This window comes from Protopterus annectens, chromosome 13.part0, assembly GCF_019279795.1.
Source record: "Protopterus annectens isolate FY-2018-M chromosome 13.part0, PAN1.0, whole genome shotgun sequence".
NCBI lineage: Eukaryota > Metazoa > Chordata > Ceratodontiformes > Protopteridae > Protopterus > Protopterus annectens.
This window is the reverse complement of record NC_056747.1, coordinates 1,180,299,369-1,180,319,887: the sequence shown is the minus strand read 5'-3', so window position 1 is coordinate 1,180,319,887 and position 20,519 is coordinate 1,180,299,369.

Genomic DNA, 20,519 nt, shown 5'->3' with positions numbered 1-20,519 from the left:
TCAACTGCCAGATCATGTGCAATGCCCAGGACATAATAATGAATGTGTGTGCTGGCTGCCCTGGAAGCTATCACGATTCCCACATCTGGCATTTGACGCAGCTGTACCAGAGATTTGCCAATGGGGACATCCCTGACGGTCACCTAGTGGGGAATGCTGGATATGCACTGGAGCCGTGGCTGATGACACCCATCAGAAATGCGCACACACCCGAACAAGAACTCCATAATGAGGGACATGCACAGACCATAATTATAGTAGACCATGTGTTTGGGATGTTCAAGTCATGGTTCCAGTGCCTGGACACATCTTGTGGAGCCTTGCAGTATTCACCAGCTGCATGTACCCAAATTGTCATCATATGTACCATGCTACACAATATGATCCTGTGGAAACAGCTGCAACAGGAGCACCACGGGGCAGGGCCACACAGCCCGCCACCATTGCCAAGGCCTGCACAGGCACAGAGTGAATTGGAGGAGGAACAACCTGAGCCTGGCCCTGTAGGCAGAAGGAGGTGTGCCTAGTATGCCCTGGCCTTGGCAAAGAGGAAATGCATAGCACATACACTGACACAGGAGGGACCCAGGGAATAACACCTCTCTCTGACTCTCACATACAGTAAAAGGGATGCCAAACATTACACTACCTGTGCCTAACCATGTGTAGGGAGTGTCCTATGTTCATCTGACATAGGTATCCCTGCAGCACCACCCTCAGTACTGGGACACCCACAAGGTAAGTGACTTACAGATGCCAGTCAGGGGAGGGGGGGGGTCACATACCCAACAACAGTCACAGCCAGCAGGAAAGGTGTAGACAAACACAAACAAAGGTGGTGCTATGGCCTCTGAACAAGGCCTATGGGTAACCTCCCCAGAGGCCTACACAGACAGACCACAGCAGGTCAGGCAGTGGGATGTTAGTTCTGAAGTGTAGGAATTTAGAAACTAATATGTAGGTAATTAAAAGCTAAGATCTGCAGTACACTGGTATGCCTCTAATCAGCATGATAGGTAAGACAACAGACTGGAATGGAATACCCAACATACCAGTACAGTCCTAGTAAATGTGTACAAGTGTCAGGTGTGCCCCCCATCCTATGTAGAAATGCAGTCACAGTCAGGTGTGCCCCTCCCAATCCTGTGTTGAAATGTAGAAATAGTCAAGTATGCCCCCCAGTCTACATTGAAATATAGTAGCAGGCAGGTGTTCCCCCCAGTCCTGTGTAGAAATGTAGAAATAGTCAGGTGTGCCCCCCCCCATCCTATGTAGAACTATAGTAACAGTCAGGTGTGCCTCCCAATCCTGTGTAGAAATGTAGAAATAGTCAGGTGTGCCCCCCCATCCTACGTAGAAATCCAGAACTGTAGTAACAGGCCATGCCAGATGATTGACGAATACCCTGCAGAGACAGCATGCTACCTGTAGGTGTACAACACATAGGTCAGCACTGCAGTACAAACCACCTGGACACGATCCACACATTCAATACAGATGGCCATACTGGGCATGCCCACACACTTAGAGAAATGAAGGCAATGTCAGTCAACAACATACTGAAAGGTCATATTGGCCATGCTCACACAATTAAACACATGAAGGCCATGTCTGCAAACACCAGTGGACCAGACATATCTGGCAGCCACAGATGTTAGTGCAGACACTCCTCAGTATGCCCCACTCATGCTTTGCACACACAGTGGATAGGACTACAGGCATATATGTAAGGACAATGCACTATAATAAGCCAAAGGTAGACATACATAGCTGTGGGGAAGAGGGTGACTGTGACAAGGGGCCATCCAGGCCTGTCCCACCCAGCACACAGGCAAAGGGCCACAACCACACGAGGGTCAGATGTCACTTACTGCAGATACTAGCCACCGGTACCTGTCAGCATTTCAGAGTATGTGGTGCACGTGCCAGCTGTGCAACATGACTGTGCAAGGAAGTAGTCATCTAGCAGCTGCATAGACTTACCTGTGAAGTAAGACCGAGGTTGTGCCCGCATGTGGCGTGTCAACCCCTAGATGAATGGGTTATGGCCAATGCACACACACTGCCCTCCCCATAGCCCCACTATGACAAGCCTGCTGGGATCATCCACTGTGAAATAAACCTTTGGGAAAGCTGTGTTCCAGTAATCTCTGTAGTGTGTGCCGTAACTATGTACTGCTATATTGTGATAAACTAGTGAGGTAGGAGTTCTAACCCCAGCCTGAGCACCTGTCTGTCTGTGTAGAAAGCAATGTTTTTTAGGGTAGTCACACCCCCCACAATTTAAATGCTCTTCTTTGGTAAGGCTGCTGATGCCATCCACCTAGAAATACACCTCTGGGAAGGTTGTATCCCAGTAATCTCTGTAGCATGTCTTGTAACTGCATGCTGCTGTAGAGTGATAAAGTAGTTAAATAGGCACTCTAACCCCAGCCTTAGCAACTGTGTGTGTGTGTGTGTGTGTGTGTGTGTGTGTGTGTGTGTGTGTGTGTGTGTGTGTGTGTGTGTGTGTGTGTGTGTGTGTGTGTGTGTGTGTGCGTGCGTGTCTGACTCTGTCTGTGTAGAAAGCAATGCTTTTTAGGGTAGTCAAACCCCCTGCAATTTAAATGCTCTACTTTGGTAAGGCTGCTGATGTCATCCACCTAGAAATACACCTCTGGGAAGGTTGTATTCCAGTAATCTCTGTAGCACATCCTGTAACTGTTTACTGCTGTAGTGTGATAAAGTAGTTAGGTAGGAGTTCTAACCCTAACCTTGGGAACTGTGTCTGTAGAAACCAATGCCTTTTAGGGTAGTCACACCCTCTACAATTTAAATGCTCTACTTTGTTAAGGCTGATGATGTCATCCACCTAGAAAATAACCTCTGGGTAGGGTGTAGCCCAATAATCTCCATAGTGTGTCCTGTAACTGCGTAGTGTGATAAAGTAGTTAGGTAGGTGTTCTACTACCCGATATGACATGTATGTGTGTGTGCCTGTCTGTGTAGGGAGCGATGTTTTTTAGAGTAGTCACACTCTCTACAAGTCAAATGCTCAACTTTGGCAAGGCTGCTGATGTCATCTACCCAGAAATACATCTCTGGGAAGATTGCAGCCCAGTAATCTCCATAGCGCATTCCATACCTGCATAGTGCTGTAGTGTGATGTAGAACTCTGGTAGGGTTCAATTCCCACCCCTGGCAGGTGTGAGTGTTTTGTGTGTGTTCCAATGTCTGTGTTAGGGAGCAATGCATTTTAGGCTAGTCACACTCAGGGCATGTCAGATGCCCTACTTTGGCAATCATGCTGATGTCAGCCAGTGTGATATACACCATTGGGGAAGGAATTCTCCAGTAATCCATGTGGTGTGTCCTATAACAGCTTGATGCTGTAGTGTGATATAGATCTCTGTTAGGGGTTCTATACCCACACAAGTCAGTTGTACATGTGTTTCAGTGTCTCTGTAGGGTGCAATGCATTTTAGGTTAGTCACACTCAGTACATGTCAAATGCCCTACTTTGGCTATCCTGCTGATGTCAGCCAATGTGATATACACCTTTGGGGAAGGCATACTCCAGTATTCTCTGTGGTGCATACTATATGTGCTGTAGTGTAATAAACTAGTTAGGTAGGGGTTCTACTCCCAGATTCCAGGTGTGTGTGTGTGTGACACCTGGGCCCAATGGGGAGTGGGTTTTGCAAATTTCATATATGGTGGCCCTAGTATATATCACAATGACCACTGTTCAGGGATAACAGATGTGAAATAGCCGAGAGGCTGGGGTGCAAATCCATACCCATACATGTGACATCAAGGCCAGGCAATCACAGTTAGCATCCCCAGTATTACCCAGACTACACTCTCACTCCATGTCTCATACACACAAGCCGAGGCAATGCCAATATGTGTATAGTTCACTGTATATTGGCAACTGATATTAACTATGGAGTGAATGCAGTGGCCTACAGAGGGCATGGCACTCTGTCCATCTGTCCAACAGACACATACATGCAGACAGTGCACCTTCCCCATGTTCCCCACTGGACAGCTGCAACACCTGTGGTGCCATCACATGTGACCCACAAAGGACATACGATGCCTGAAAACATGCCCTGTGTGGACAGATGCCACTGACACCAGGGAATGTCATTAGCATGCTATCAATGTAGGTGCAGGGGTAACCTGCTGTCCATTACCAGTTCCTGCCACAGGTGGTCAAGACTGGTACATCTGATGATAATCTGTGCACACAACAGGGGCCCGACACCCCAGGTACAGTTCCACATGTCACTGCACATGCATGTGGGAGGTGTGCACATCCCAGACACTGTCCATGTTATGGACTAAGGAACACATACATGGCAAGTGATGCACAACATTGGCCACATGCAATAGTCACCCAGGTGACTGGATGGTGGATACAGTACCCATCTGTTTGTGCAAATGCAGAACCCACAGCCCTGAGCCACAATGCAGACCATTGTTATGTGGCCTGATGCCAAGGTATACCCATCACTTAGCCTTGTATAGCTGTCTGCCACAGTCGCCCATCACATACCTGTGCATAAATGTACCCATGCATGTCAGTACTGGCACCCTGTGTGTTTGTGTGTATGTTGTATGATGCGTATGATCACATCCACACTCACTATAACCCCCAGTGGCATAATGAAGCATGCTGTCTGATGCCAGATACCTCCCCATACCTTTTTCCCATAGAACCTCCATATGACCCATGTGGTGCATGTGATACCTGCACATTAATGTGCTGTGGCCATCTCACTAGTGATGAGCTGTATCCCTGGCCCTGCCAAGTGTGCCATTGTGTGTGCATCCCTGTGACAGTGTGGCTGTGCTGATGCTGGCACCTGTTCATGCGGACAGACATGTGTACGTCACCTACCGTATAACTACCATATCCCTGTTGCAGATGTCACTCACCATCACATATATGTTCTGAGGACTCCACAACAGATAACCTATGTGGCGCATCCAATAACTGCATAGGACTGTGATAGCACTACATAGTCACCAGGGGTTTTATACCCTGTGCTGGTAGGTGTGTGACACAAACATGCTTAGGTTTTGCTCTCCCACTACGCCCTGACTTGTTATTGCATCTGTCTGCCTCTCACACTCCCTCACTGGTGGATGTGGGGACCTACACCTGCTTTTCTTAGGCAGCAGCATGTGCATTTTCAGTGATGCTCATGATCAGCTGATGGCCTCTGCATGAATTGCAGCCCTCCCCCTGCTGATTGCATGTGGAACACCTCTAGTAACATTCCCATAGCCAATTGCATAGAAACACACTCCATTATCTAGGAACATCATGTTGGTGTTGGCCATTTTCATTCACTGTGAGCAGGAACTAAAGCTGTTGTTTGGCAAACAGCATCTCAGATGGATTGGGGACTTACCTCTAACAACATACACTGTGGAAACAGGGCAACACACAGGAGGGGGATGTGCCTGTCCTGACTACAGACTGTAAGTGCTGCTACACTGCATTTGGAGTAATGTTGGTTTAACAGTGTGTGTGTGTGGATATGGCTGTCCTACATGTTTTAATACCTGCCATATCATTTCTATGTTTATGAGGAATCCCCATCTGTAGGGTCATCTGCAGACTGGGCAGTGTGTTGTGCCTTTGGTTTCATGTGTTACCCGCAGAGCATCTATCTGTGAACTCTAGAAGGTAGTGTGAGGAATGCAGTCTGTAGATGGTGAAAGCCATGACATTTTCTGATCTCATATCCCTCCTAGGACATATGTTGCAACAAACCCTGTTACATCAGTAAATGTATGAGGTTATCACAGCAACATGTCAATATTGGCCCTGTGTATGTGCTTCCAGCCACAACTCTGCCAACCTTTGTACATATGTCATGCATTAAGAGGTGTATATGTGCTGTACACCATCATTACTGTCATCATATCTGATAACAAGCCAGTGAGATATCAGACTGCTACACGTGTTATGTATAGTAGGGGTTATATGTGATGACATGACCTGGACATTCTGTGGTTGTTTGTACAGTACTGAAGTCTGTGCACTTATGATGAATGCTGACAGTGTGTGCATTGTTAATATGTACCTTGGCCTGTGTACAGACTGTGGAAGATGTCATCGTCCTAGGTCCCATCCTATCTGATGTTATATGCTGCTCCACTGTATGTTACCATATTGGCTTACATGTTTATAGGACCATACACACACATGTCCCATACCACAGACGGGCATCAGACCACACTGTGTAATGGCCCAGTATATGTAGGGTCAGTGTGTGAGTGGCACATATGAGGATGGTGTTGAACAGATAGTCCATATACTGTAATATTATGCTAGCTTACCATATGTGGCTGTGGCAGTGTTCACATTGGTTCTGGTTATGCACTTTCACACAGGTGTGAAACCTGCTGATTGCATGTGGAACAGCTGTAGTAATATTCCCATAGCCAATTGCTTAGAAACACACTCCAATATCTAGGAACATCATGTTGGTGTTGGCCATTTTCATTCACTGTGAGCAGGAACTAAAGCTGTTGTTTGGCAAACAGCATCTCAGATGGATTGGGGACTTACCTCTAACAACATACACTGTGGAAACAGGGCAACACACAGGAGGGGGATGTGCCTGTCCTGACTACAGACTGTAAGTGCTGCTACACTGCATTTGGAGTAATGTTGGTTTAACAGTGTGTGTGTGGATATGGCTGTCCTACATGTTTTAATACCTGCTATATCATTTCTATGTTTATGAGGAATCCCCATCTGTAGGGTTATCTGCAGACTGGGCAGTGTGTTGTGCCTTTGGTTTCATGTGTTACCCGCGGAGCATCTATCTGGGAACTCTAGAAGGCAGTGTGAGGATTACAGTCTGCAGATGGTGAAAGCCGTGACATTTTCTGATCTCTTATCCCTCCTAGGACATATGTTGCAACAAACCCTGTTATAACAGTAAATGTATGAGGTTATCACAGCAACATGTCAATATTGGCCCTGTGTATGTGCTTCCAGCCACAACTCTGTCAACCTTTGTACATATGTCATGCATTAAGAGGTGCATATGTGCTGTACACCATCATTACTGTCATCATATCTGATAACAAGCCAGTGAGATATCAGACTGCTACATGTGTTATGTATAGTAGGGGTTATATGCGATGACATGACCTGGACATTCTGTGGTAGTTTGTACAGTACTGAGGTCTGTGTACTTATGATGAATGCTGACAGTGTGTGTATTGTTAATATGTACCTTGGCCTGTGTACAGACTGTGGAAGATGTCATCGTCCTAGGTCCCATCCTGTCTGATGTTACATGCTGCTCCACTGTATGTTACCATATTTGCTTACATGTTTGTAGGACCATACACACACATGTCCCATACCACAGACGGGCATCAGACCACACTGTGTAACGGCCCAGTATATGTAGGGTCAGTGTGTGAGTGGCACATATGAGGATGGTGTTGAACAGATAGTCCATATACTGTAATATTATGCTAGCTTACCATATGTGACTGTGGCAGTGTTCACATTGGTTGTGGTTATGCACTTTCACACAGGTGTATATTAACCTGTGCTGTGACATGCCTGTAGAGCCTGCTATATATGCAGGTACATGTGAATTCCCCCATAGGAGATGTAGGCCAGTGTTGAGCCAGTCTGCCTGTAGCCTGCACAGTGCTTTTTTTACATGCCTAGCAGCTTAGTGTACTTACCCAGTGAGGTGTCATATCCAGATACTTTTCAGATGTACTGCTGCCAAGCCTCTCTTAACAGTCATGTATGTCAGAGCGGTGGGATGGTGTACAGATGTATGTCAATATCTAGTGGATAGTATGTGGCCATAGCACCTCTGTACTAGCTGTTATTATGTGTTAGGGCAGACAGAGGTTTGTGAATGCCTAACCTATAGGGGCAAATGTATACCAGTCGTTATGTATTATACCCATCTACATGGCTGTTAACATCCATATTGTCAGGCTTGGTCCACATGTTCTGCACTAAGGGGTTCTGTGTATATCTCTAGACTGTACAGAGTGTGTCAGAATGTCCACATCTATTGGCCAATATTGCTACTGTAGTCCACAGGAGCATTATGTGCTTGCAACGGTACTGTACTATGATGTACTTAGGATGTCTGTCAGTAGTCAATGGCGCACATGTAAAAAGCAGATGCGACCTCCCACACACACCATGTCTGTGAAGACAATCCCTATTACAGTAGCTATAGTCTGCTAATATACCTGCTATACATGCCTGACATCCCCTTGCATTATGAAGGTGGGACTATAGGGGCTGGGGTAGGGCTACACCCCATGTTCAGGATATATGGTGAATATATATGTACATATGATTATCCAGATATCTATATAGATAATTACACATGTACATATTGACATATATAGATGGGTGTGTATATGTACATAGATATGCATATGCACACCCAGATATATACATATACAAAGCAGTATATGTCTACATATATACAGATAGAAATACATATGCACATATATGTATACCACGCTGCCATGCCTGCCAGCAGTACACTGCTGTTGTATCCCCCAAACATACGGTGGGGCTAGGGCCATATATGTGTGGGCTTTACCTACACAATACATGTGTGCTCATTCTAGCTGACAGGTTCAGCGCAAACTTCTCCCCCCCCACCAAAAGGGCAAATATCTATCCCAGCAGAGTGCTGCCCCCCTGACATCTCAGATGCTCAGGTAAGAGCCGCCCTCTCCAAAGCAAAAAACACAGCATCAGTGGGACCAGACGGTGTCCCGGGCTGCGTCCTACATGAACTCCAAGAAGAGCTAAACCCAAACATAAAACTACTGTTCAATCTCAGCCTTACTACAGGATATGTGCCCAAAGAGTGGCGTACAGCAACAGTGGTCCCTCTCCATAAAGGTGGTGCCTCAACGGATCCTGGAAACTATCGCCCCATAAGCCTGACTAGCTTGGTCTGCAAAGCTATGGAAAGGATCATCATGGACCTCATAAATAAAGATATTGGGGACCTACAGACACTGGATCCTACCCAGTTCGGCTTTGTTAAGCGGAGATACTGCCTCTTAAACCTGGTTGATTTCTTTGAAACAGTCACCAAGGCCATTGACGAGGGGAAGGTGGTCCACACAGCCTACCTGGACCTCACAAAAGCCTTCGATACAATACCCCACTCGGGCATTATAGATAAGCTCACCAGCTTAAATATAAATCCCTATGTCACTAGATGGATTGCAAACTGGCTCAAGGACAGAACCCACATGGTTAGAATTGCTGGAGCCATGTCAGACTCCAAACCAGTAACAAGTGGTGTCCCACAAGGCTCAGTCCTGGGACCTCTCTTGTTCGGTATATATTTCCGGAGGTACAGGCCAACACGGAAGGACTGTGGCTGACCAAGTTCGCAGATGACTGCAAACTGGGCACCATAATTGACTCTCCAGCTGACACAAGCATCCTCCAAAAGGGCCTCATAGAAACAGACAACTGGTGCCAGAGCCATGGCCTCAAGCTAAATGCCAAAAAGTGTATAGTCATCCCCTTTGGCAAAAACAAAGTGCCCACAAATTACCACATAGGTGGTAATCCATTAAGTACAGAAGAAGTAATTAGGGACCTGGGGACCCAAGTTGATAGCAATCTCTCATTTGACAACCACGTGGCCAAAGTGGTTAGAAAAACATTTTATATAGCCCACCTAATCATGAAGGGATTCAGATCTAGATCAGGGGAGGTCATCATGCCACTTTACTCATCCCTCATCAGGCCCATAATTGAGTACAATGCCCCTTTTGGGATGTACCTTACCAGACACCTGCAGCAACTGGAAAGACCCCAAAAGTACCTCACCAAGAGGATCAAAGGGCTCAAACAGATGCCATATGCTGCCCGGTTAAAGAAATTCCAGCTCTACTCAGTGGCATACCGCCTGTTCAGAGGCGATCTGTGCCTGACATATAAAGCCATGTCCAACCCGGAATTAATGGACATGCTGCACCTTAGAAAATCCAAATCCCATCGAGCTACGTGCTCGAGAGACTTGAACCTCAGCACTGAAATAAATAGGACATGCTGGAGGGACAGATTCATAACCCAGAGGCTCCCTTCACTCTGGAATAAAATCCCAGTTCAGGTTAGGCAGAGTCCCTCATTGACTCTCTTCAAGAGGAATCTTGATGAGTGGATGGGAGATCATAGGTTTACCCCGAGTATCACTTCTGTGTCACTGTTAGACAGAGGCACAGTATACTAACCTTGAAAAAGGGCATAGCAAAATAAATTTAAAATGGGTGGTGAAAGCCAAACACATTCTGGCTAGGCTTATAAATGCCCTAGGGCAGATAGCCTAGTATGAACCTATGAACCTATATGCACTCCAGAGGCCAGTGTATGTAACAGTGGTATATGGCCTTGTATTAATGAGTCCGGGTGGGGGGGGGATGCACCATACATAACCTAAGCTGTTACAACATGTGGGGGTATCTGGGGTGAGCTGCCTTAAGGTATCTGGATGTAGAGTACCATACATGTCACCTATCTTAACATTACTTACATAAAGTGGATTACTGCAGGCCTACTGCCACCTGCCATACAGACTGTTCCTTGTGCCAGTGTGCCTATGATGGTGTCAGTTATGCCTTGTTATGTAACCATTACGTCCCATTTGGTCAACTGAAGTCTTTACCACCTAGCGATTGTGTACAGAGTGTAGATAGAGGCTGCTGGACTATACACCTGCATCACTTACTGTTGATTGTGTGGTATCCTGTGGCCCAGTCTCTCCTTACTAATGTACAATTTGAAGGGCTTGGCCTGGATAGCAACAGCTGTGGACCTTTCCAGACTACTGTATTAGTATAACTGTTTCACAGTTGCATTACTCTGCTAATATGGATGTCAGTGTCTGAACAGCTATATGACATTGCATGTAATTCTGTTGTTGTTGTTGTGTCTTTTGGATTTTCCCAGTTAGGGGTCGCCACAGCAGAACTCCAGTCCACTAATGACTGGCAGTAGATTTTTACGTGCTGAGTTGCCAACCCTGACGCACAACCTTCAACGAAGGTATGCCCATTCATGCATGTAATTCTGTAATAGTACACAAATAAAGGTGTTCCATTTCTGCAAACCTATGTGTGGTGTTTATCCTATGACCTCTCTGTGGGTATATGTTGCAGGCAAAGAATGTCATGTGTATGTGTGGGTCATCCAGTGTCCAGTTGTTAGGGTGTAAACTATAGGCATAGTGGGTGTACCATATTGTGTGCACCTACTACATAAGTATCTTACTGTACATATGTCTGCATGTGTATGTGTAGTCACATGTATATCTATATATGTATATGGATCTAAGACGTTTGCTCAAGTGAGCAAACATCTGAATCCATAATAACCGAACACACTTTAACGAAAGTGCTGTTACTGAAAAAGCACTTTCGTTAAAGCATGTTAAAAAAAAAAAAACACTACATTTACATTTTAGCAGGGGGGCAAAGCCCCCCTGCACCCCCCCCATGTGGGGGCTGTGCCCCCCACATCCCCCATCTTTAATATTCTCCCTCCGAGACCGTACTACAGTGGGAAAATGGGAAATTTCCCTTACCCGCACCATAGTACAGCCTCGGCAACAGGCATACTTACGCAAAAGTGCTTCTTCTGTGAAAAGCACTTTTGCATAAGTATGCCCGGCCATTTGGGTTTTGGTGATTTGCTCACTTGAGCAAATGTCCTATATATATATATATATATATATATATATATATAATACCAGACCGCACGAAAAAAATTAAGATAATTATCACTAAAAATGAACAAACTCCACGACACAAAATCATTCAAAATGAATTCAAAATGAATTGAAGAGAAAACACCCAAAACTCCTGCATTATTTAGCTCTTTCATCTTCTTTATTATCAAGACTTCTTCAGACAGACATGTTTCATTATTAAATGCAACCATTTTATCATTGTTTAAATACAATATTTTGAGCTGTTTATTTAAATTACCAACACAGTTCTTAACCGATTATACTGTGATACCAGTGGACCTGCAAGATGCTGTGTACATCTTCATTATCATTATAATAAAGAGGTGATTCAGTTACCAGTAGTCCTGCAAGGTGCTGTGTGCATCTTCATTAGACAATAGTTTAGTTATCAGGAGGGGAAACTGTAGTGTCGTATGCTTTGTGATACCTAAAAATAAAACCATTGGTGTAAACAAAGTCACCTGTGAAGTCTATTGTTATTACCAAGAAAAGATTTGTCCCATGCGGAATGACCCAATAATCAGGTGTTATTCTTTGCGGTAACCTCATGTCTCCAAATGTAAGCATGGCTGTGTTCATATGTGCATGGAGTACAGTGTGTGGAAGACCGAAGATACTTGGGTTGGGACAACGTACAAGATAAGTCCTGAGGGGAGGAGGAGTGGAGGGTGGGCAAAGTGTGGTGGTGTGATTGCTAGAGGCCGGCAACCAGAGAAGGGATGGTGGCTGCGTGTGTGCAGCGGGGGGGGGGGGGGGTGCAGAACTGTTGGTAAAGAGAATATGGGTCGAGGAGAGGCTGGGTTGGATGGGCCTGTACTGGTCGGCACACCTAGTGGGCGGGGGAGAGGGGATTGAAATATAAAAAATTAAAAATAAAAGAAAGATAATTTAAATCCCTATTTAAATAAAACAAATAAAATAAAATAAACTTGGTAGTGTATTGCAGGGCGGACATGTTTGGCTGTAGGGGGGGTATGCCAATTCATACAAGACATATATTGTTTGGGGCCTCTCAACCCCATTAACAGTGCATGTGGACATATATCTTTCTGTTAATCTACCATCGCTATCTACAGATGTATGGCCATATATATATACCTATATAGGTATATATATTTGCTTACATATTTATAACTTTGTCCGTAGATACCTACGGAGATATATATATCTGCGTACATATATGTAACTTGCTGTGTATATGTGGACATATAGGCACTGACATATATATGTATAGATGTCGGCATTTGCATGTATATATGTTCATATATATTTATATATATGTATATATGTCTGAATATTTATATATATATATATATATATGTATATATATATATATATATATATATATATATATATATATATATATATATATAAATATATATATATATATATATATATATATATATATATATATATATATATATATATATATATATATATATCTACATATATAGATATGTTGTATCTGTTTAGATATTAATATATTTACACATACACATGCATCTTGATGTTGGTATACATTCTCTGTACTGTTGCATGACTAGGCTGGATGTTATGTTTTTGAAAACATCAGATTTATGTATATCTGGCATGGCTTATTGGTAAATCACTTTGTGCATGGTCCTGGGTTCGAGCCTTGCAGAGGCTGCTTATTTTGTTGCTGGGCAGAACACAGACCATTGGATACAGAGTGATTAAGGCACTTTAAAGCAGTTGTAAGTGGGTTTACATGGGTTTGCATAGAGGTAAGCACTGCTAACTTCTGGTTACAGTTTCCTACACTCAGTTAGCTTCTATATTGCTTAACGTGTGTAGGCATAGCTTACCCTGCACAAACAGGCTTAACCCACTTACTGCTGCTTAAAAGTGCTTACTCCCACTTACCCCTGTGCTAATTTCTTTAAAAGAAAAGAAAAAGGGGTTGATAGGAAAGTGGTGAAAAAAGGGGCACAAAGAGGGAATGACAGTAGGGAAAATTTCCAGGGATGTGCAGGAAGGGTGTAGGGAAGGTCCATAGCTGCCCATTTCTTCTACAGCTACAGTTGTGCATATACACTGAATTTGGAGGTAGATTTGGACACTCAAATCCCTTGGGGGGGAGGTGAGGACAACAATAATTTGCTGTGATGCCAATTAGACCGGATTATATGTGTCTAGTGGATACACGCAAAATGGACAGCTATGCATGGGGCGAGATTTTTTTGTGGGAGCAGATTGGCCTTTTCTTTCAGGTGAGAGTGGGATGTTGGGGAGGGGTAGTAGGTATATTTGGGGAGGTAGGTTAACAGACAAGACAAACAAGATGCATACAGAGGTGGTATGTGACACGTTGGGGGTAAACACCTTGGATAGGAAGGGGTGTTTGGAGGTTGCTAGCTCATGAGCCCCCCAATGGAAACAGTGGGACTGAGGTCCCCACCCATGGGCAGTCACCACTGCACCTTCAGAGCCCCAAAGGTGGCTGTGCTGGGGGCTGGGTTGGAGGGGCAGGCTCACCCTCTAATTGTGCCATGTGGCCCTCAAGCTGGTGTAGCTTGCATCAAATCTCCTTGTCAAGTTCGCTATGCACCATGGCCTGAACCTGATGGCGGGTGACAGGTACCAATTGAGGAGGAGGTCCCAGGCTGGGCCCCAGATGTGCTGGTGCCTGGTGCCATTGTCAGTTGAGGTGGGACTGGTGGGTCCACTGGGACCGGACTTCCCATACGAGCTATGGTGTTGCAGTTTTAAGAAAGATATCAGTTAGTAATAGACAACAGCATTCAGGATTAGTTACAACAGCATGCATAGGTATTCCCATTAACCCAAGACACCAGATTTACAACAGTTGTTGAGCGAGCAGAACACATGCATATATGGGACAACAGTGGCCATTACAACAGCATGCAGGTTTCATTGATGACAACAGGCCACCAATGTGGGAGTATTTTAACATGGCACATGCATAGAACCAAATGTGAATATTTATAAACCAATAGGACATATGTCCCGACAGAGGTTTGGAGTGTACACGTACCCACTGAGGTGTGTAATTAGGCAATTGTAGCACATATGGTGGGGTTGAAAGAGAGAGGTCCATTAACAAGTAATATATCACTGTAGTATTCACAACTTTCTTAGTTACTGCAGTGATCTGTCCCTTACATGTATTATTGCACAACCCACTGTCCTTACTTTGTGCAATGGTATGTTTGTAGATTAGTATCTACGTGGACTGTGTCTTATGTATAGTCTACACCTCTTACCTGTTATAGCTGTTGAGAAAATCACTGTTAACAGTAACTGACAATTTCTACACATACTCCCAACTTCCATGCTTGTAGACAAGTATATAAGTGAACTGTGTTGTACCTACAGTCTACACCTCTTACCTGGTATAGCTGTTGAGAAAAATCACTGTTAACACTACCTGACAATTTCTACACATACTCCCAGATTCCATGTTGATGTTATACACATACCTAACAATCTGTTATTGCACACACTCTGGTCATGGCTTGACAGGATGCAGGTGTTAATGTGACATATTTTGAGAAAAGCTGTCATACACTTTGGGTGAGATGCTAAAATGACCGGTTTGTTTTCATATAAATTCTCTGACTATGTACAGGTCTGACTGTCAGCTATATGTCATAAAAGCTGCCTACATTTCTTGGATCATCACACTGATATGTCAGGGGGACAGGTTACCGGGCAGCAGATTTGGGCCATTTATCTGGACATGCTGGACAGATCAGAACAGTTGAGGGGTATGACTATGAATAAAGCTTACTACCCGACCATTCTGCCACAGTCTGTACAATTGATGGTTATGATTATACTTACAGCTTACTATCTGAACATTCTAGCAAATTCTGTACAGCTGTTGGGTATAATTATGCATACAGATTTCTATCTGAACATTCTCACAAACTCTGTAGAGTTGTGGGGTATGATTATGCTTACAACTTACTACCATTCCCAGTATTCAAACCCCTGGTGTGTGTGGCAATAAATATTACAGTTGACATCACATTACACTGTGCTATCGTATTTATTTATCCCACTTTATACTGAGAGCCCTGGTACTGGCCCTGCAGTAGTCTCTGCTCATGGTGTTTTATCAGGAGCCATACCATGAATCTGGACTCCTGAGTGTCCCAGCACTGTGCTCTAAATCGAGTGCCTTCCCCAACTCCAGTCATTCTGCCTACAGTAGGGAGCTGCAACCAGTTATGGGAAGTATTTGTGCCTGTGGGGTTTAAATATACCCGATTTCCCATACTTTCCTGTGATTGGACTGTTTTGAAAAGGCTAAGCTAGGGGCACACCTGCTTACCTAATGTCGGCATTGCTTAAAGGGGTATACCACTGGGCAGATTGAGTTAGCCAGCCTACACATTGCTTACACCAAGTAAGCTGAGCTGTGCAATGTTTAGTGTTGCTTAATATTTAATTAGCATTATATTTTCCTTTTGGCATTGATTTATTATTTGCTACATGTTATATCTGTGTCTGGTATCTGTGATTCATGTGTACATACACTGTATGGGGTTCTGGGGACTTCAACACTTTATTACAATAACACCTCACATCTGGCCTTACTGCAGTACTCCAGTTCACATATTTATGTTATTTATCAGGTTATACAACATCACCCTGTACATACATTCCTTTTACATGTTCAGTTTGATTTTCCTGTGGTGAGGATTTGTTTGTTGAAATCTCATTCTTATGTACTGCTATGATGGCTTAGTGGTTAAATACTGTGACTGTAGTGAATAGTGTCTTGGGTTCAAGACTTGCAGAGATTGCTTATTTATTTGCTGGGCAGAACACGGGCCATTGGATACAGAGTGGTTAAGGCACTTTAAAGCAGTTGTAAGCAGGTGTGCACGTGTTTGCATGGTGGTAAGCACTGCTAACTTCCGGTTACAGTTTCTTATACTCACTTAGCTTCCACATTGCTTAATCTGTGTAGACAGTGCTTACCCCCATGCAAACACACATAAACAAGCTTACTAGTGCTTACACATGCTTACTACTGCTTATTTGTGCTTAAACTTGCTTACTAGTGCCTTATTCATTCTGACACTGCTACTTCACATGTGCATTTTCTACAGTACTCCATTTCATAAATATGTGTTATTTAGTGGGTATTGCAACAAAAACATTGGTTATAATGTGCTTTGCCATGTAAAATAGACTGTGCTGCAGTGGGACTCGCACCGGGAATGCCTGCTCATTAGGCGACTGCTCTGCACACTACACTATTGCTGTGTGGCTTCATTTGCATATATTTTCCTTGTTATCCTCTTCAGCCTTTTAAGCTGCTTTAACCGTAGCTAAGCAATGGGCATACCCACACACCTATGGTTGACTGCACTCAGATTTTTAAAAATATAAATATATGGGTTTCTTCATTTTAATTTGTATGTACTGTTGCTGTTGTAAACATGGGGAACTGTTGGTGGGGATATGCGGACACCTATGAGCGGTCTTGCTCATATTTTACCACTTTCTGCTGTTCTACATTGCAGGGGCGTGTTTATTCTGAGAACTCTGCTCTCAGACACGCCCCCTGCACTCATACACACTCCGTGTAAACCTAGGAGCTTGGCAGCGCACCTTCTTAATATGCATGGCATGCTGCCATCCTGCTCCTAAATGGACGCTTCTGTGCAGGACTAAGCTAGTCCTGCAAGGAAGTTTAACAAATCCAGGGGATAGTCCCAGCCTATGGAATAAGTTACCACTACAGGTCAAACACAGCAGTTTTTGGCTACCTTTACAGCTAGTCTTGACAAATGGATTGGTAGACACAATTTTACACCAGGGTTATCCTGTACAACCCTGCTCAATTTGGGAGGAAAGAAATATTAAGTGCTTGTAAAGGGTGACAAGAACTTTAAGTGTGTCTCCTTAAAGGTGGACATGGCTAGGTATCTTATGGTTCATTTGCCTGGTGTTTCTATGTTCCTCAGAAGTGGAATGATTTGGGATAGGTGACCAGGTGGTCTGTTGAATGTGATGTCATAATGTTTACTGGAAGCAGGGGTGGTGTGATATACTTTGCTAAAAAAACATTAGCAGTTGAAGTGAGTTAATCTATGAGACAGCTACAGCTATAAGAAAGACATTCTATATGGGGACATATTCTATATGGACAGAAAAAAACTTTGGAAAGAGTATAATAGTCTTTACATGTTAGTAAGCGTAAAACTTTTATGCAGTAATAAAATTATTAGAAAATGTACTTTGCAGAGATTCATCATAGTCTGCCTGTTTAGCACAGACGGTTAACACTATAGAAACGCTATGCCTTCTGTAGGGCTTCATCCTCTAGTGTTCAGTTTGATTCCCTGTTTTTTTACTTAGAAACTACTTTCATGAGCAGCTCACAATAAATTTTCCCATATCACTCTTGGAAGGAAATACGTTTGTCTAGTAGGTAAAAGAATTGTGTAATAAAATGTAAATAAAAATAGCAACAAAGGATCGGGGTATAATTAAGTCATGCTCCAAGGCAGCTATATGTAGAAACAGTGTTGATTATAAGGGAAATCATCAGTAGACCACATTCCTCTTAGAAACTTCATGACTCAGTCCCATTGTTATAGCAAATAATTTAATATTTTACAGTGTTAGTATGCAGGAGTTTACCACAGAGCAACGATGCAGCACTAGCTAGGCTGTCAGTGTTTAGGAGTTGGAAAATGAATGACTATTAATTCTGTACAGAGCTAGGTACATTGCATAGGGAATTTGGTTCATTTCTGGGTGTTAAACAGTGAGGTATTTCAAAAATAAAGTAACTAGACCTGCACTGAAAACAGAATATTAGGGAATGGTACACTGGAAAGGAAATAATTGAGAAAGGCATGAAACTGTTTTAATTCTGGATGAATGTCAAACAAACAGCTGATGAACTAACTGGTACATAATTTAGAAATGTTTTGGTAAATTCCTAAGAAAAGAGGTGTGAGACAAAGCTGGAGCTTTGGTGAGATCCACATAAAGGGTTCCATTAGGATGGACAGCAGTGGCAGCCCAATATATATCGTAATGAGGATGGTAAGAAGAAATGTAAGAGTGTCGTGTGCAGACATAAATCTTTGCTGCTTATTATATAAAATCCTGTATTTATAGAAATGATCTATTACGTGTTATGATATGATCAGCTCTATAGTTTTGGGCACTGGGAAAAATGGAGTGAAAGAGAGTGTAGAGAAAGGCCTGCAGTTGTTAAATTCAAAAGAGTTTACAGTCTTGGGAGGGCTGACTGTGGCTTACATCCACAACTCAGGTGACATACTGGGAGAAGTGAGAGCTGAAAATGCACTTAATGACATAGGTCAAAGGATGGATAAGAAAGGATTTGGTAAGTTTTAAAATGTGATTTATGCACCATGCCAGCCATGCATTTGTAGCCTGTTAGTAAAGGTTCATAATGGACCATGGGGATGAAATGCAAGAATAAAAAAGTGAATGACAGCATATTGAAGAGCGTAAGGAAGAGAGCAGTAGACTCTGCATAGATACAATGAAACTGACTTTATCAAATGTCAGCTTGCCAGTTTTAATGCTATTAAAAATAAACCACATTGACCATAGCACAGTTCAAATTAATGGAGACCTGAAATTAAATGCAAAGTTATTCCAGGCAAGTATGAACACCAACATGAGCAAAACAGATTTAATCGTTATCTTGCCATGTGGGGTCTTTACCTCCATCCCCCTTACATTTATAAATAATGATGCTGAGATTGCACAATATCTAGGAAAAGGGAGGACAAGTACCCCCTCCTCTGTGTAAGTGTAATCTTGCAGTGTTATAATTAAGTTTGGGAGGGAATGGAGGCAAAGGTGCCTCTCATGGTTTAGGTAGAAGGGGCTTACAAGCTTTAGGACATGTTAGGTTGATGACCATTTTATTTACTTACTTCACTTTTTATTGATCAAATTCTGATATCCATCACTTTGAAGACAGTGCCATTATATTCAAATACATTTGAGCAATGCGATTTTGACAACATTTGTCTTTCTGAAAACTCCTGTAACATACATTAGTGATTATGACAAATGTAGAACAGTTTTTCAAGTCCTTAAAACTTCTAAATCAGAAGATTTATTTTCAACAAAAGATTGTTTTCAAGCTTCGTTTTATAGTCTTTTCAAAACTATTACAGGAGTTTTAGTCTACCTAGTATCCTGTGACTTTATAGTTTTCCTAGATTCTCTTTCTCTCTCTCTTTTTTCTCTTGCTTTTGTCTCTAAGTGTTACCTTTACCACTCTATTAAGTCAGTCACAAGCACTCCCAGGAACCCTCTGTAAATGCAAGGAAAAAATCTTCACAGGAAGCAAGCTATTTCATTATATAATTCATGCACATGATTTGCAGATGATTTTGACAGGTGATTTCCAGTTTATTGAAAATAGCTTTATATTCCAAGAGTCTTGTGGTTTACGAAAAAGTAACATTTATGAGTGAAGGAAGGAATGCAGTTGTCATTAGACCATACCAGTAGCCTCTTGAGAGTCTGCTGTAAATCTTCAGCTAAGATTGCCACCCTGCTAATGATGATTCCATCTGCATATTTAACAAATTAATACTTTCAGGAAAATTCATATCACAGGTCAGTTGTCAGTATATTAAACAGAAAGGTTTTAAAGACTGTGCCCTGAGGAATCCTCACAGAAAATGTTTTTACTACACTCAAAATATGGTTCATTCTGGCCTTCTATTTCTTATTAACTAGCAATTT